Source organism: Pseudophryne corroboree, chromosome 1 (genome assembly GCF_028390025.1).
Source record: "Pseudophryne corroboree isolate aPseCor3 chromosome 1, aPseCor3.hap2, whole genome shotgun sequence".
NCBI lineage: Eukaryota > Metazoa > Chordata > Amphibia > Anura > Myobatrachidae > Pseudophryne > Pseudophryne corroboree.
The window spans coordinates 891082627-891102341 of record NC_086444.1 but is presented as its reverse complement, the minus strand read 5'-3'; the positions used below and the strand labels follow the sequence as shown (position 1 = coordinate 891102341).

Below are 19715 nucleotides of genomic sequence, written 5' to 3'. Positions count from 1 at the left end.
AGAATCTTTCTACAGGTACGATCAGTCACCCTGACATGCGGGGGGACGCCCAGCACAGGGCTAGACCGCCCCGCATGTCTGGCCCTCCCCCACCGCACAGGTACAAAAGCATCACACAGCAATGCTACAAATGCTATTGCACACCTGCACACAGCAAATACCCTCCCCCTGTAGGCGGCAACTACCTGATTACAGGGATGCAAAAAACGCATCCTAATGATCAGGTCTGAATTACTCCCATTGTTTTAGCTTATATGTATAATATAGCAATTAAAATGAAACTACATGTCTAATTACATATGGGGCCTAATTCAGACCTAATCGCTAGCAAGCAATTTTTGCACTGCTGCAATCAGATAGTCGCCACCTACAGGGGGAGTGTATTTTTGCTGTGCAAGTGTGCGAACGCACGTGTAGTAGAGCTGTACAAACAGATCTTGTGCAGTCTCTGCGCAGCCCAGGACTTACTCAGCCGCTGCGATCACTTCAGCCTGTCCGGGACCGGAAATGATATCAGGAACCTTCCCTGCAAATGCATGGATACGCCTGCATTTTCCCGGACACTCCTCTGAAACGGTCAGTTGCCATCCACAAATGGCCTATTCCTGTCAGTCACCTTGCGATCGCCCGTGTGATCGCTTTTTTCGCACCAACCCATCGCTATGCTCCAATGTCCGGTGCAGTCGTCTGATATGTCAGCACATTGTGATGCATACGTATGTGCAGTACAGACCTGATCGCCCACTGTGCGAAAACGCACAGCAGCGATCAGGTCTGAATTACCCCCAATGGGGGTAATTCTAAGTTGATCGCAGCAGGAAAGTTTTTAGCAGTTGGGCAAAACCATGTGCACTGCAGGGGAGGCAGATATAACATGTGCTATGCTAAAAAAGTTTTGTGTAGAACAAGACTAGCCCTGCAGTTACTTACCCTGTGCGATGGATCCAATGATGAAGGTCCCGGAATTGACGTCAGACATCCGCCCTCCAAACGCCTGGACACGCCTGCGTTCGGATCTCCACGCCCGGAAAACGGTGAGTTGATGCTCCGGAACGCCTTCCTCCTATCAATCTTCTTGCGGTCGCCGCTGTGACCGCTTTCTTCGTACGCGGCATCGCTGAGCCATCAACGGGCAACAATGCGCCTGTGCAATGCGACCACCGCGCATGTGCAGTTCCGACCCGTTTACACCACTGCGATGAACCGCAGCGTGCAAGTGGGTCGGAATGACCCCCAAAGTCTGTATCCAAAAGCTGTTAGAATATTAGTGGTTGTGCTACCTCACAGTAATTGTGACGCATTTTCTTTGCCAAGCATTAAAGTGTTAATAGTCATGCAGAATCTGAAACAGTTCTTAGCAGAGTTTATCATAAAAAGCAATTGCTATTACGACATGGCCAGGCTATTAATTGTTAGTGTATAATTGTTACCACGTCCTCCTTCTGGAAAAGAAACAGTTCTTTTAACTCCTGGCTCTGGTGCTCCAAACCTTTTAGTAAGCCATATCCGGAGATGTACACAAAATCCCAGTTGTAAGGAAGATTATTTGGACGAGTTCAACCAGCTGAAGGTTTAGAGATATCTCTTTTAAAAGACATATTTACCCGCATCAATAGTACATCGGTGGCTTCCTCAGTCAGTGTCGTGGTACCTGGCTCTGACTTGCTATTTAAGATAAGAGTCTGGGAAATTGCGAATTTAGGAAAACAGACAATGGGAAAGTATTTCATACTCATCACATGAGCACCAGGAGTTTCAGTAAACTTAGTATTCTGCAAACTAGCTAGTTTATCTGAATCAAATAAGTATGATTAGGCCTATATAGCAAGCATAAGAAAACTAACACATATGCATACATTGATCAGTATTGATTATATGGGTGGTACTGTATAACCATGTTCATTAATTCTATATCAGCCCTCCCTTTAAGGATTTTGGGGCCTCTTTATAAACATTATTTTTACTAAAATAATGTGAAAAAGGATGTTTTTACACCCTTTTCACCTTAAGTATCACTTAAATGTATTAAAGGGCATTTGGAGCAGTTTTCATGAAAAACTGCTCCAAACCCATTAATTGTCATTTTATTTTAGTAAGACACATCACATTCCCCATACTTATAATGGGAAATGCCATGTGGCCGAATTTACTAACAAAAAAATGCAAAAAATACCGCAGTGAGCCCTGTGATAATTTCGACAGCTCAGGCTTGCAAATTCACAGGGCAGCACTGCGATGTCCTGCTTTTGCCCAGCTTTCTCTGCCCCCTGCCCCATGTCACTGGAGTGATATATCTATGAGAGTGTCCAGAATTATATAAAATCACTAGTTATATATAAAAAATACAGGTGAAACTCAGAAAATTAGAATATCGTGCAAAAGTCCATTCATTTCAGTAATTCCACTTAAAAGTAGTGATGAGCGGATTCGGTTTTACTCGGTTTTACTCGGTTCTCAAAACCGAATCTTATTGGCTCACTTGTTTTGAGAACCGAGTAAAACCGAGTAAAACCGAATCCGCTCATCACTACTTAAAAGGTGAAACTAATCTAATATATACAAATTAAAATTTGTCCTTTTGTCTTTCTATACAAATCCACAGTTTACAAGCGAAGATCATGAAATTTTACATACAAGCGTATTAAAACATGGTGGAGGCAACTAAAACAATTTGAAATCCCTAGCACCCCTAGGGGGGCAGACAGCAGCACAGACTATATCAGGAGACAGCATAACTCCAGAATTGCTGGAGCAATGTACTCAAAAATTGGCACACATATGCCTTACAATCTGGCAACAAACACTGGGAGGAAGACACCCCTAGCACCCTTAGAACAACAGCACAGAGTATTTCAGGAGACAGCAAAACTGTGGAAGACCTGGAGCAATTTACACCAAACGTGTTACACATCTGACTTACAATCTGGGAACAATCTCTGTGGGGGGAAGACACCCCTAGTACCCCTAGGGTTGAGGCAGCAGCACAGAGTATTTCAGCAGACAGCATAACTCCCAAATAGCTAGACCAATTTACAACAAACTTGGTGCACATATGACTTACACTCTGGAAACTTACACTGTAGGGGGCAGACACCCCTAGCATTCCTAGGGGTGGGACAGCAGCACAGAGTATGTCAGCAGACAGCATAACTGTGGAAGGCTTGGAGCAATTTACACCAAACTTGGTACACATCTGACTTACAATCTGGGAACAAACTATGTGGGGGTTAGACACCCCTAGGGGTTGGACAGCAGCACAAAGTATTTCAGGAGACAGCATAACTCCAGAATGCCTAGAGCAATTTACAACAAACTTGGTACACATATGACTTACAAGCTGGGAACAAACACTGTGGGGGTAAGATGCCCCTAGCACCCCTAGGGTTGAGGCAGCAGCACAGAGTTTTTCAGCAGACAGCATAACTCTGGAATGTCTGGAGCAATTTACACCAAACTTGCTACACATATTACTTACACTCTGGGAACAACCACTGTGGGAGTAACACACCACTAGCACCCCTATGGGTGGGCCAGCAGCACAGACTATATCAGGACATGCATGATATGTCAGTGATGACAGGGCTGCATGTGACAGGGGCAGTCACATGATGTGAGGAGGGGAATGGAGGTAGCATAAACCCACACACTGAGAGTTATATAGTGGAAGTAGCACGGTCCCCTATCAGCACAGAGTATATCAGGAGATACATAATGTGCTGTGCTATATAAGAAACTGTGGAGTGTTTGGGGGAGGAGGATCTATCTAGGTACCTATCTAATATATAACAGCAAAAATTTGTACTTCTGTCCTTCTATCTTTCTGTCTTTCTATACAAATCCACAGTTTACAAGCGAAGATCGTGAAATCTTACAAATGAGCGTATTAAAACACGGCCGAGGCAACTAAAAAAATATGAAATGTATAGTGGGAAGAGCAGGGTCCCTTGGGTATTCAGCTATCTACAATGTTATTTATACTGTGTGTTTAATATTTAAATTTATTTTCGTAAACAGACATTCTTAAAATCCCGGGCAATGCCGGGTACTCCAGCTAGTATATTATATGCAGTAGACTCATTATATGCAAAGTGAGATAATTCAAGCCTTTATTTGTTATAATTTTGATGATTGTGTGTTACAGCTTAAAAAAAAAAAAAATCCCAAAATTAAGAAACGATCCACGTGGACTACGATTGGAACAGTAATCTGTGCCGAGCAAAGCGGTAGCAGAGCGAGGCACCTTGCCCAAAGTCGCGAGCCATGCGTGGGGACATGGTGCACTAATTTGGGTTCCCTGTCACTTAACAGAGAAAACGACACCAAAAACAGTAAAAAAAAACCTCATGTCGACCTTTTGACCTGTCGACCTAGTACATGTCGACCTAACAGCCATGTCGACCTAATGCATGTTGAACTATGGCAAATGTCAACCTTCAGTGGTAGACCTAATGAGTGTCGACCTACGTTGGGTCGACCCAACGACCCATACCCCCTGAAAGTTGTGCAGAAAACCATCATTGACACCCTCCACAAAGAATAGCCTCAAAAGGAAATTGCAAAAGAAGTTGGATGTTCTCAAAGTGCTTTATCAAAGCACATTAATAGAAAGTTAAGTGAAAGGGCAAGGTGTGGAAGAAAAAGGTGCACAAGCAGCAGTGCCGTAACTAGACATTTTAGTGCTGTGTGCAAGATAGGGCATTGGCGCCCCCCTTTATGTAAAAAAGGGCAGTGCGTGTCGTAGGCGCGTGCAAAAAATATAGGGGCATGGCTTCATGGGGAAGGGGTGTGGCAACAAAATAATACCAATTCACATTACATATTATAGTAGTCTCCATTATTCAAATTACACCGCACAGTAGCGCCACTACACCAGGTACAGCCCCTCTTACACATTACAGCGGACAGATTCCCCTTTTTGCACATTACGGCAGACAGTGTCCCCTTTTTAAACATTATGGCAGACAGCATCCCCTTTTACACATTACGGCAGCCAGTCCCCCTTTTACACATTACAGCAGACAGCGTCCCCCTTTTACATTTTACGGCAGACAGCGTCCCCCTTTTACACATTAAGGCAGACAGCGTCCACTTTTTACACATTAGGGCAGACAGCTTCCCCTTTTTACACATTACGGCAGACAGAGTCCCTTTTTACACATTACGGCAGACAGCGTCCACTTTTTACACATTACAGCAGACTGCGTCCCCCTTTTTACACATTAAGGCAGACAGCGCCCCCTTTTTACACATTATGGCAGACAGCATCCCCTTTTTTACACATCACAGCAGACAGCGTCCCCCTTTTTACACATTATGGCAGACTGCGTCTCCTTTTTTACACATTACGGCAGAGTCCCCCTTTTACACATTAGGTAAACAGATCGATAGGTAGATAGACAGACAGACAGATAGAATAGATGCACTGTAATTACTGGCGGCGCCGCATGCAGCTGTACCTCTCCTTCAGCATTGGCTGGCCGCCGTCGCTGTGAATGCTGGAATGAGGGAAGCGCATCCCAGCATTCACAGCAGCGCCGGCCAGCCAATGCGGAAGGAGAGGGACTGCTGCAGCGGCGCCGCTACCAATTACATAGCACTGCTGCTGCTCCCTCCTGCACCCCTCCCTCCTCCTCCTCCGCTGCTCCCTCTCCTCCTCCGGCACAGGCGACTTGTAATGAGTCAAATTTACTCATTAAAAGCCCCTGGTCATTGCGCCCTCAGTGCGACTGTGCTGTGTGCCAGGCACACCTTACACACACGTAGTTACGGCAAGTCCAGAGTCAACACAGCCATCTACTAGGACATTTTAGAGCACTTCATGCTTCCTTCAGCAGACAAGCTTTATGGAGATGTTGACTTCATTTTCCATCAGGATTTGGCACTTGCCCACACTGCCAAAAATACCAAAACCTGGTTCAATGACCGTGGGATTACTGTGCTGGATTGGCCAGCAAACTCGCCTGACCTGAACCCCATAGAGAATCTATGGGGCATTGCCAAGAGGAAGATGAGAGACATGAGACCGAACAATGCAGAAGAGCTGAAGGCCGCTATTGAAGCATCCTGGTCTTCCATAACACCTCAGCAGTGCCACAGGCTGATAGAATCCATGCCACGCCGCATTGAGGCAGTAATTCATGCAAAAGGGGCTCAAACCAAGTACTGAGTACATATGCATGATTATACTATTCAGGGGGCTGACATTTCTGTATGTTAAATCCTTTGTTTATTGATTTTATGTAATATTCTAATTTTCTGAGATTTTGGATTTGGGAATTTCTTAAGCTGTAAATCACAATCATCAAAATTATTACAAATAAATGCTTGAAATATCTCACTTTGCATGTAATTAGTCTATATATTAGTTTAACCTTTTAAGTTGAATTACTGAAATAAATTAACTTGTGCACGATATTCTAATTTTCTGAGTTTCACCTGTATTAGAAAAAACAACTTCCAAATTGTTTCAACAACATTTAGCAAAATCTTACTGCTAGAAATCCAGAGATTTTAATTGCAACAATGTAATAACCAGATAATTCCATATGGCCACATTGTTTATACATTAGTTGTTACCAGATAGCAAAGTTTTTTAAAGTTAAGGTGCATACATACTCTGTGATACACTCCATGAGCGATGTCGCACAGTGTGTTCCCATCCCTTCTGGGACGCCCGCGCGTACACACTGAATGATACCGCAAATTATATTGGGGCTACTTCAGACCTGATCAGGTATGAAGTGCGCATGCGCCGGCGCCGCAGTGTGCCGACGCATGGCAGACAGCCAACTGCCGTCTCAGCCCTGCGATCGCATTTGCCTGATTGACAGGCAGAGGCAGTCGCTGGGCGGGAGGGGGCAGGCAGGCGGTGTTTGGCCGTCATTTAGGGGGCGTGGTCCGGGCAATGCAGGCGTGTCCAGACCATTGAGGGGGTGGGCCGCGGCAGCTGCGTTACGTCACACGCAGACGCTATGACCTGGGCAGCGTGTGACGTCACGCTGCAGTTTTGTCTGACATAGAAAAAATTGAGCTGCATGCACAGACGATAAAGGGGGTCATACTGGGGCGGTACGGATGGTGTAATGGTTAGCATTACTGCCTCACAGCACTGAGGTCATGGGTTCGATTCCCACCATGGCTCTACCTGTGTGGAGTTTGTATATTCTCCCCATACTAGCATGGGTTTCCTCCGGTTTCCTCCCACAATCCAAAAATATACTGGTAGGTCAATTGGATCCCAACACAAAATTAACCCTAGTATGAATGTGTAGGAAATATAGATTGTAAGCTCCAGTGGGGCAGCGACCGATGTGAATGGGCAATTAGTCTCTGTAAAGCACTGCGGAATATGTATGCACTACATAAATAACTGGTAATAAATAAATAATAATGACCCCCATGAACTATCATCGCCATTGTTTGCAGCATACACACTGTGTGATATTTTAGTCAATATTGCCCAGAAGGGGTAAAATGATTGCTACTGACTAGAACATCACACTGTTTGTATGCACCTTTAGACAACCACAATAAACCCCAGTCTCTTAAGGATAGTTACTTTATAGCCAAGTATAATGGAAAGTTCAACAGTGTTATACGATACCATAATAGCCCAACACTTTGTAATAAAATCCAAGTCTCTAGATAGCAGCACAGATTAGTGGTTGTTAGTAGCAGGCAGCAGCCATTAAGAACATGGTATGCCAGATGATTCCTGGAGCAGAGAGGCGGCTGCAGATTGCTGTCATATACCGCGGCAAGGTAGTGTAAATTTACCTCAACCGGGAACCAAAGTACTTCTTTCAGCCTGTTAGAGATGCTGCCGCTGGAGTGCAGCGTGACTGACCCAGCTGGAAATAATTATAAGCCAGATAGAGAGATAGATAGATAGATAGATAGATAGATAGATAGATAGATAGATAGATAGATGGTCGAGTCACATTATTATGACCACCTCCTACATTTGACATTGGCAGTTGAAAGCCCATGCAGTATGTCATGTGTCGTGCACTGGCTTGTTCGGTTTATAAGGTATGCGATAGGCTGTCTGCCCACATATTACTCACTGTTATGGATAAAAAGGGTGACTTATCCGAGTTGCAAAAAGGGATTATTATCAGCTTTCGCGCCAAGGGTGGCAGTATTTCCGAAACAGCGCAGTTTGTGTACAGTTCGCATGCTGCTGTGGTGAAGGTGTATCATGACTGGACAAATGGCACCATTGCAAATAACCATTGTTAAAACTGCGGAGCAGCACGTGCTATTGATGTGAGAGGTGCGCAAGGGCCGACTGACACACTACAGTGGAGCAGCTGACCGTCAAAATGAACCTGGGGCTACCACATGTGTGTCTAAAATGATAGTGAAAGTCTAGCTGCTGCCTGTGCTGCACATGACGGTTGCTCTGACAATTAGCTGGTGGTCATTAAATTGTGTCCCGACCATGTATATATTATTATTATTATCCTTTATTTATATGGCGCAACAAGGGATCCGCAGCACCCATTATACAGTTTATAATAAAATGAGCAAACAAGAAAACCGCACTTACAGTACAGGACAACATAGGACAGGTATAGAAAACCAGGGGGTTAGGTGCCATCAAAGGGAGTATGGAGTATAAGATAGTGTAAGTAAGAAAAGGAAAATGCACATGAGGAAAGAAGTCCCCGCTCTTGCGAGCGTACAAACTAAATATATATATATATATATATAATATATATATATATATATAGGAAATCACGACAGCACTCAAAGCCTATGTATACAAAGCAAAAAATGGTGGTGCAAGGCAGCAATAAATTAAAACACTCACTTCTCCAGCGATGCAGAAAAAGTAGACAAGCCAGCACTCACGTGTAGATGAAAGAAAAGCAGGATTTATTCCTTAACCAAACGGCATGGTGAAGTACAGCAAATACAGCAAACACAGCCTGACAGGTGCTTCCTCAGGGGCTAACCGCACTGTCTTCCTCAGGGGCTAACCGCACTGTTGTCACAACACGAAATATAAGCCTCAAATGGCACCACAATCAACCCAGCAGCATCAGCACGTGGGCTGAGACAAGTCCGGGCATTTCTAATGCATCCCCTGCTGTCTCCTCCCACTCCATGACACTGGTAACTAAGCTAAACAAACCCGGTGTCATGCATAGCAACGGCTCCGGAGCGCGGCAAAACGTGCGACGGGTGGTCTCAGCAGCCTGACTAGTGAATGGCATGCTGATGGTGAGGGGAATTGCAAGGACGCTGTATATCAAAACAGAAGTAAATTAAATGAAGTGAAGTGTTTAAAAAAGTAAAAGGAATAGTGCTAAAGCTCAGCAGAACAGGGTTCCCTGAAAGTGCTGGCTAGAAAGTGCAAGGTGCAAAAAGCAGGAAGGAATGACAGGTCTAATAAAAATGATAGCAGGTGACACAAGGACAACCCTCAAAACAACCTACTGCAAAGCAATGCCCACTTGTTATGGAAATCAATATAAATAAGAATATATGTGCAAAAGAATCCAAACTGCCCAAATGGGGAGAAAACCCACAGAATGCACAATGTCCGCTGCCTTGTGGTATTAAGTGAGTGATGTACAGCACCCAGTATTCCCAGATCGTCACCAATACTGGTACTGACTGGGCCCAACACTGCTTAGTTTCCAAGACCAGCCGGAATTGGACGTTTGCCAGTGTGGTATGGCTGTAAATATCACTAGACCAACATATGTTGTCTACTGGGGAATCCCATATAGGCAGCTGGAATCTGATACTGATAAATACAACACCAAAGATGGACAATAAGCTGCACATAGTGCTAGTGAAGTGGGGACCTGTCAGGATCGAGTCTCTAGATATATAAAGACACGCGGAGGTGTCTGACAGCACATAGCATGCAAAGAACATCAATGACAGGACACACGGCGGTGTCTAAGAAAATTAAACCAAACAGCGGAATGCAGAGTCCAACAAAAAGTCACTATAATATGTCACAGGAAACAACCTAAACGAAAATCTTCATTGAGGCCAGTCGGAGTTAGGCAATTAAGTCTGTGTATCCATTGTAGTTCTCGTTGTAGCAAAATTCTGTCCCGATCACCCCCACGTTGTAGGGGCGGTATGTGATCAATGATATAACATTTATATATTGATCATAGGCGTGCACAGCACATTTCATTAGGGGGTGCACGATTGGTGGGGTGTGTCTAGTACCGCCTATTGGGTGTGACTAACACCGCCCATTGGGTGTATCTAGCACCGCCCATTGGGCATGTCTAGCACCGCCCATTGGCACTCATTGCAAACTAAACAATATAGGCCTGGACAAATACAGTAAAGTTATGAAAAAAGAAAAAGATGAGATCTAAAAAAATTAGATCTGTGGGTGCACTCATGAAAAAAAAGAAAAGGGTTACATATATATACTAGCTGTGCAAAGCATTCAGCAGTTTCCTGAGTGCATGTATAGACTATAGGTGCACTCAGGAAACTATTGAATGCTTGACTCAGCTGGTGTATGTATATATATATATATATATATATATATAAACAAAGACAAAAGAGGCGGCACTCAGAGTCTTGAAAACAGTGTCAAACTTGTATTAAGTGCGATCTACGTTTCGGGGACCATCTCCCCTTCTCCCTGTTTTCAAGACTCTGAGTGCCGCCTCTTTTGTCTTTGTTTGTGTCCTGGGGTGACCCCCCAGGGGAGGGCACCTGAGCAAGTCGGTCCTGCGGGATTTCTGGAGTGCCGGAGCATTTTGGTTGTTATATATATATATATATATATGTGTGTGTGTAAAAAAAAAAAATAATAATAATAAAAAAGATAAGAAGAAAAGAAGGGTAACCCCTCACGCTTGCTCAGCTCTCCGTGTCCTTCCCTCCGGTGACAGCTCCAAGTCCTGAGAGGAACCCTATTTATAATCTTAGATTATATCGCTCAACCCTTATAATATACATACAGTACAGTATAATAGTATAATGATAGACTTAAAAATGTTGTCAGTGTCACTGTGTTTATTGGTATAATAACGTTATGTATTGCTATATTACAATCATTTAAAATATACTGAAGAAGGAAACTGCAAAAAATCTCATAAGGTAATTTAATGTTCAAATGTACGGGTGTGGTATGCCCGGTCAGCATACCGATCCCGGTCAGCATACTGATGGCGGGGGGCGAGCGCAACAAGCTGCGCTCGCCACGGGTTCCATTCCCACAATATGGGTGTCCCTTGAGTGGGAATAGTCCCTGTTGGTTGGCATTTCGGGATTGTGAGGAGGCGGGATGTAGGGGGAGGTATTGTGACCACCAGTCTCCTGACCGCTGGTCACATAACTACATCCTCAAATGTACTGCTGTATAGTACGTGCAGCAGCTATGCCTTTGTTCAGTTTGTGAGTGCTCTTACATCTCAAAGTGATGTCACAATGAAAGAATGGGGTGAGGGGATGCTGGTAACCAATGATAATCCAAGACAGAAAAGTATATATATATTTATATATATATATATATATATATATATATATAAAATAAATGAAGGTGCGAGTGAATTTTTTTTATTTTTTAGCTATATTTATATGGTGAGTCAGGTGGGTAGTGGCGTCCTGATAATTATAAGTAAAATATGTGCACCTTTTTTTCTCCTGAATTCTTATGCAGGCTTACTCTGACAGTTTCTCTTTCTGCTGAAGGAATTCTGGGTGGGGCTGCTAGGTTAACTCAGGGCTCGGGATTTACCGTCCCCGCTGCAGCACAGCAGGTTGTATGGGATCCCATACCTCCTGAGAGGAAAGCTGCCTGGGCTGGGCCTGTGGCATTGGTGTGGCTGTCAGCGGCAGGTAACACATGGCGGGAGGAGAGTGCAGGCGGAAGAAGAGGGAGGTGTGCAAGGCGGAGCTTGATGTCAGTCCCCCTGTGTGTCTGCTGGTGGAGTTGGACATTAAAGTATAAACAGTGGCAGCGGGCGGCAGGCACAATGGGAGGGGAGGCACAGTGACAAACTGGCACTGCAACAGGCTGGGCTCACGATCATTGCAGGCGTGCGGGGGGTGCTGCACATTAGGAGTGCCTGTGCGCACCAGGCCTCTCCGTACGCACGCCTATGATATTGATTAAAAAGTTGCAGTACACCCTTTTGTTTCAAAAACTGTGCAGGAAATGGGAAAACTGAATACTCCAGTAAGGTATGGGTGAGGTGGGCTATCTTTTAGGGTATGTACCGAACGTGGGCGCCATCTTGAAATCTGCCATCTTGAATCTAAATCAATTTTCCCATTTCCAGCACAGTTTTTGAAACATTATCACATTATTAATATAATTATCACACTATTAATATAATATAATCATTCCTTTTTGCAACTCAAATGGGACACTTTTACCCATAACAGCATTGAATGATATGTGTGCAGATGGCCTATTGCACGCCTTATATACCCACCAAGCCAATGCATGACACGTGATGTACTTCATGGGCTATGCGCTGCCAACATCAAATGTAGGAGGTGGTCATAACAATGTGACTTGACTGGGTATATATATACAGATGTAGCCATGGTCAAATAAATAAATAATGACATACATTACCCATGTACCATAAATTCTAATTATACAGTATAATATATGAAATAGCTATATGTACATTCAGAAAGTAAACAATAAAGGCTTCTGTATACAACATGCATAAATATTTGTGCGTTTTGGTATTCTCATTATCAATCATGGCAAAAGTCACAAGGATCAGCTCAAAAAGTGAGAGAAGTGTATTAATGCATGCATTCATACTGTACATACATATATATGTAAGCAAACATAAATGGCGTACACATATGTTGTATTGCAGTATTACTGCTATAAGACTAGTTTTGGGAAAACAAAACATTTTGGGAACCTAAAACAATAAAGCAGATTTTTCCAAAAAGAAAAACTGCTTTAACAAGTACACGAGTAACACCCTACAGGGAAAAGGTGGCTATTATAGTGAGCTGCAGTCCCTTGGTTGTCACTATGTCACTGTGTGAGGATCCCTACAGCTAATCATGTGGTACTCATGACAAAATAATAAAAAGGAGAGTTGATAGTTATGGATGCCTAGAGTTTTGATGTTGAGGTAGTTTTTTATTTTTGATTTCAGTAAAACACATTGCAGTTGTATCAATATATGTCAGAGGCATAGATGTATGGAGCAACACAGCTAATTGAGAGTAGAAAAAATCTGAACAAAGGCCAATTCCAGAGAAATGTAGTGTATCCAAAAATAATGCACACACATACACTTATGCCATCTATTCACATAGAATTGTTAAAAGTTAATAACATAGAACATTAAGCAAATGACTCACTCACAATTTAAATACAATCAAAGACCAAGTTTTATTCAATTCTACATGTGCATTTGTTGCATTGAAATTTTAATATATTGTTTTGTTACTGTATTCTGGGATTCAGATTCTTTTTTGACATTCTATAATGTACATTACATTCTATATAAGAGAGGTAATGAAATGTTAAGTAGGCATTTTGTCTAGGGAAGGGAGAAAGGGTTAATACCTCTAACTTGAAAGCACAATAGGGGCCCATCTTCCCTTTAATCCTGTCTGATGTGTTAGAGAGATAGGGAAGCTGTCCCAGATAAGGAAGTACAGTATGCAGTCAGTGCAAAATCAGATTGTGTTTGAATTCAAAACATTGTGGCTATTTTATATTCTATCTGCTTAAATATTGCAAAGATGAATGCAAATGACAGATTGCTGGGATTTGAATTTCAATCCAGTTTTGGAAGGATTTGGCATAATTTCCTGATGCTAGATCATAAATGTGAATAATTATAAAAGCATCCTTGCAGTAAGCTCTTTAAAGCAGTAAGTAAAACCAAGTAAGTTTTGTATTATCTTGACCAACTTGTGTATCATCTGAACTTCTTACAACATCTGCTGTGTGTAATCCCAATACAATCAATTGAAAATACTACCTTTATTAGGACATTTAATAGGAGCTTATAAACTTCTATTTGTTTCCAATATTTCTGCTAATGCTTTAAATTGTTTGTCATGCAATCTCTGTCTGCAAAAGCTTGACTGTGGCAATGATTTATCCTCTCACAACACAGTAGGAGAAATCAGTAATAAATGGTTACTGAAGGTAAAATGAAATCCCAATGCCACATGGCAGGTAACACAGGTAGCAAAGTATGCTCAACTAGTGGCTCCAAAATATGCTCTGGATGGCAGAATAAGTAGATCCAGACACAAAGTATAGTACAGTACTGGGTGGCTTAGATAGCCCGCCCAGTAGCAAGGGAAATCAGTGAGTGGGGTGGAAGAGTAAGCCCATTTGGTCACAGGCTATGTGCCATATGTCATAACATCGCAGTTTAGGAATGACATGACTTTTAAGGAAGCGGATGTAGAAATTGTACTAAATAGGCTGAAGATCACGAACTGGAACCTTTCCCTCAGGGGGAATTAGATCCTTCAAGATTATTTTATTCAACAAGACTTCAGTTGCAACAGAAAATCCATATTCTAAATCACAAATAATGAATATCTTACCATTTTCTCTTAGCAAATAAACTGTATAATAATTGATTACCTAAACCATGGATTCAAATTGTACACAATTATGTTTGTATAATCTTGCATGCAAATTTGGCTGACATTTCAATGTAAAAATTTTTGATACATGTTAATTGCCCCAAACTATTGTGATTTCTTGATTGATCAGCACACATTTCACCATGCAGCAAATGTATTTCACATCTCTACTAAAAACAATATATTCTCAGCTTTATTGTATTCCGTATGTATTATTGATTAAAAATAGTTACATGGAGACTACCTCAACTAGCTGTGTATAGCATGAGTACTGAAGGCTGGATGAGCAGAGGCAGGTATTGGGTCTCCTGACCTCTGGTTCACAGGCTCCTGACCTCTGGTTCAAGGGCTACTCTTCACATCTGCTCATAAAAGTAGGTCTATGGGTCATTCCTCTCCTATGGACTTTTATCGATTGAAGTGAGTAGCTGTTTAGTATCTCATCACTACAATATAGATGGAACATATATAAGACAAGTCTACCTGAAGCAAGAATCACAAAATATTTCTGATTGTTTTTAAGATTAAAATAAAAACACTAATTTGTTTTTGATTCACTAGGAAAGTATATAGAATAATAGTATTTCTAAAAATTCAAAGTCTTTTGAAAAATAAAACAATATCATGTGTGTGGGTACTGTATAGAAAAATTTATATTGATGTTAGAATGTGACCAGCCCAAAACATAGCAAAATATGCTTAGCATAAGGATTAAAAAAAAAGCCTCAGCATTGATACCGTTACAAAAGATTCATTAAATAATCTAAAATAATATGTATTTAAGTTCCCCAACTAAAGAATGTGAAATCAGAAGCAGCCCTATATGTCTAATATAAAGATAAAGATATTTATGTATGTATGATTACACATTTTACTGTTTTCTACTTCCCCATTTTACAGCAATACAGATTCATTTTGCCTAATGCATGAATAATAAAGCCAACATTTGCCAGCATTTTTATTTCTGAGCTAAAAATAGCAGGACTGCAAAAAGTACTGAATGTAGGTTTGAAGGAAAGGGAGAAGTAAAGGATAACTCCAAGGCATGAAGTTGTTGGCTGGAGGAGATGGTGGTGCTGTCAATCATTAATGAAATTGAGAGAGGTAAAGTTATTCGGTATTGTGGGAAGATTATCAGCTTAGTCCTAGACATGTTAAGTTTAAGAAAGCGCCGTGGCATCCAGGAGGAAACAGCAGAGGGGCAGCTGAAGATACAAGTGAGGAGAAAGTGAGAAATAGGTAAAGCAGGGAGTGGGAAGAAAGAAAGATGACAAAGCAGTTGTAGACAATTCACACAAGGAGACTGGAGGCAACAGTGAGAAGAGTTAGATTGTCCAGATCAATGGTGGGTTTTTAAGAATGGGGGAGATGAGGACATGCTTGAATGCAGACAGGACAGTGCCTGGTGAGAGTGGAAGAATGAAGAAGTGAGCAAGATGAGAACAGGCAACAGGAGAATGGGAGCAGAGGAAGCAGGAGGGATTAAAGGTTAAGGAGGGTGGCAGAAAAGGATGAGGACTGGATTAAGACCATGACTTCATCCCCAAATACTGGGGAGAAGGAAGTCAGAGTTGGTAAAATGGATAAGGAAGATGGGAAAATATAGGGTGGACAGAAACAAGATGAAAAGTTCTTGTGGGATGTGATGTCCTGATAGATGGATTACATTTTAGATGTGAAGTGGGTAGCTAAGTCAAGGGCAGAGAAGTGTGCGAGGTAGGAGGGCAGAGCATGGAGTTAAATATGGCAAAGAGACTATGGGGGTTGGAGGGCTGAGAGGAGATAAGGGTCTTAAAATAAGACTGTCTAGAGAGGGAAATGGCAGCTCTGTGGGTCAAGACTTAAACATTATTTTTAAATTGAGGTAGTCTGCATTGGAGCGTGATTTCTTTTACTGTCATTTGGCAGTTGTGAACACTTTTGCATGCATCAGATGCATTTGGAAAGCCAAGGTTGAAAAGTGGATTTGCGAAGGTGAGTAGGGGCCACAGGAGCAACAGAGTTCAGGGCAGAGGTAAGGGAGACATTGTATAGGGAAACTGCTTGACCAGAGCAGGAGACAATGGGGGAGGGGGGGGGAGAGAAGATAAGTTAATCAAAAGACGTCAAAAAGAGAAAATGGAGAAATGCTAAAGTGATAAATCTCAATGGGCGGAAAACAAGTGAGTTTCCACTCACATGAGCGTGAGGAGGATAATTGAGAGAGATCAAATGATGTAAGGGTAAGTAGTTTAGAGGCAAAGGGGTCAGTGGGTACATCAATTAGGATAATGAAGTCACCTAAGATGAGTGAGGGATGGTCTGAAGAAAGGAAGTGGGTGAGACAGGAAGCCAAGTTGTCAAAAATGTTGGATACAGGTCCTGGAAATGATAGATGACAGTGACTGAACCCCAAAGGAAGAGAATGAAAGGGATGGTTCAGAGTGTGTTAGTTAAAAAGAGAAGATGCTGCAAAGAAGTAACTCTACTGTGTGATAGAAGGTGAGGCCACCAAAGAGAGAGCAGTAGGGAAATCCATGATTCAATGTTGGCTAGGATATTCAAGGAGTTGAAGATGAAAAGATCATTGGTAGGGTCTGGTTTACTGCATACAGATTTGGCATTCTAGATGACAGAAAAGAAAGTTGAGGGGGAAGATTGCTGTAGCATGAAGATGAGAGTGATTTAAAACGGGAATGAAGAAATCTTTGAGATGGTGTAGGCTTCTGTTTGAGTAATGGCAACTGCAGGTGGTAGGCAAAGTGAAAGTTTTGTGTGATGTGAGTTGGGATGAGGAGAGGTGACTGGTAAAAGAATGGAAGGTATAGGGCTTATTGGTGGGGTAGCAGGACCATGGTGGTAGAGAAATGACTGAAAATTGTGTAATGGGAAAAGCTGAGGAGAGTACCAGTATGGTGATAGGAAGACAGGAGTGGAGTGCATGGGAGAAGGAGGTGGAAGTAACTACAGTGGAGGAAAGAGGTGAGAACAGGTGGCAGAGGAAAGGATTTTGTAGTCGCCGTACGAAGTGGTGACTTGAAAGGAAAAGGGATATGGTATAGATGAGAGAAATAGAGGAAGATTAAATAGCAGTACTAATGGACAGCAGGGCCATAACTAGGGTGGTCACATCGACCCGGCAACCCGTTCACACTGCTCCTGACTCGGGAATAACCCTGTTTTAGTCTCAGGTTGAAATACCCGGTCAGATGACCTGGGAATTGGGGACTTACCCTTTTCACACCGCACATCGACCAGCATCGACCCGGCAATGTACCTGGTTATTTGTACGGTATGAAAGGGCTATAAATGAAGAGCTCTCAAATTAAGGATGGTATAAGAGGATTGGTGTCCAAATCCATTTTCTTGGGAGTGTTCTGTTGTTCTGTAAGTATAGGTGTTCTATAAATGTATGTATGTAAATATATATATATATATATATATATATATATACACGGTCGAGTCACATTATTATGACTACCTCCTACATTTGTTGTCTTCAGCGTGTAGCCCATGAAGTACGTCACGTGTCTTGCGCTGGCTTGTTGGGTATATAAGATGTGCAATAGGTTGTCTGCCCACATATCACTCTTTGCTGTCATGGGTAAAAGGGGCGAGTTGCAAAAAGGGATAATTATTGGCTTACGGGCCAAGAGTGGCAGTATTTCTGAAACAGCGCAGTTTGTGAATTGTTCGCATGCTGCTGTGGTGAAGGTATATCATGACTGGACAAATGGCACCATTGCAAATAATCAATGTGGAAACTGCAGAGCACCACGTACCATTGATGTGAGACGTAAACGTCAGCTACGAAGGTGCGTGAGGGCCGACCAACACGCTACACTGGAGCAGCTCACAATCAAAATTAATCTAGGGGCTACCTAGTCTAAAATGACAGTTTAGTGAACCCTGCTTTATATGGAGCTCCAAAGCAGTTACTCTCTGGCTATTAGCTGTTAGTCATAATAATGTGACTCGACCACGTATATATACTGTATATATACACACACACACACAGTATATATCATTTGGGAAGGGGCATCATAGCAAGTGCTTTCACTGGGTTCCAGGACTTCCCTTATGTCCCTGTTTGAAAATATGGGTGGAAGGGGAGCAATGCTTTTTCTGGTCGAGGTCACAAAATATATAGTTACAGTGCTGGTAACTGTACAAGCAGTAAAATGCTATACTATGAATAGTATATTATGAGGATGAATATTTTGGAGCTGTTATGGGTGCAGGAGTATAATATTAAGATAAATAATGTTAAAAGCGTATGTATGTGAACCAATGGTAAAAAGCAATGGCAATGCTTGCAGACATTTACATGGTAAAAAACTGTGTGTGTGTGTGTGTGTGTGTGTGTGTGTGTGTGTGTGTGTGTGTTTGTGTGTGTCTTACAAAAAAATTCAATAGATAGCACCATAATGAAGGTTTTGTATAATAAGTGGATACCACTATTTTATTGTAGTTTCATTTTAATATGATGATGTTGGCTGTAAAAGGAGTGAAAGTTTGTTATATACTAAAGCTCGCCAAGATATTCTAAAAGACTGTCCTCATAGATATATTATATAAAGCCAAGCATATTGCATTCTGTGTGGTGCATTCTGTGTGGTCTGATATTTTTCCACCTGATCTGCTGTTTTTCAAAGGCCTACATTTTTGGATTTCAAAGATGTAACATAGTTGTTCAACTACATCTTGCTACTATAATATATATTCACTTTTTAGTTCTGTAGCCTACATTTGGGGATGCCCTTTTCAATTCCATATCTATCTGTCTATCTATCTATCTATCTATCTATCTATCTATCTATCTATCTATCTCTCTATCTATCTATCTATCTATCTATCTATAGAGAGAGAGGGAGCGAGAAAGTTTAAAGACCAAATTGCCATGGTCTTTAACTGGAAAGTCTGATAAGCTTTAAGGGGATGCAGTTAAAATACCGGCGTTCAGGATACCGACGTCGGAATCCTACCCACCGCCGAGTATTCCCACTCAGTCGGTGGGTCCATGCCACCAACCAAGTGGAAATATAACTTGTGTTTGCTGCGAGCACCTCCATTGGCAACAAGAAGAATTCAGCCTTTGAGACATATCTAGTAAAGCCACTAGAAGTCATTCAAGTAATTGAATTGGTCACTGAAAG

At 42.1% G+C, this 19715-nt stretch overlaps 1 protein-coding gene and 1 pseudogene across 1 annotated transcript in view; one reads left to right on the top strand and one right to left on the bottom strand.

Moving 5' to 3' along the window:
* ARSJ (arylsulfatase family member J) overlaps positions 1 to 19715 on the top strand; it is a 192755-nt gene that overhangs the window by 4947 nt on the left and 168093 nt on the right. The window lies entirely within an intron of this gene.
* LOC134948560 (5S ribosomal RNA) lies at positions 9577 to 9696 on the bottom strand (annotated as a pseudogene).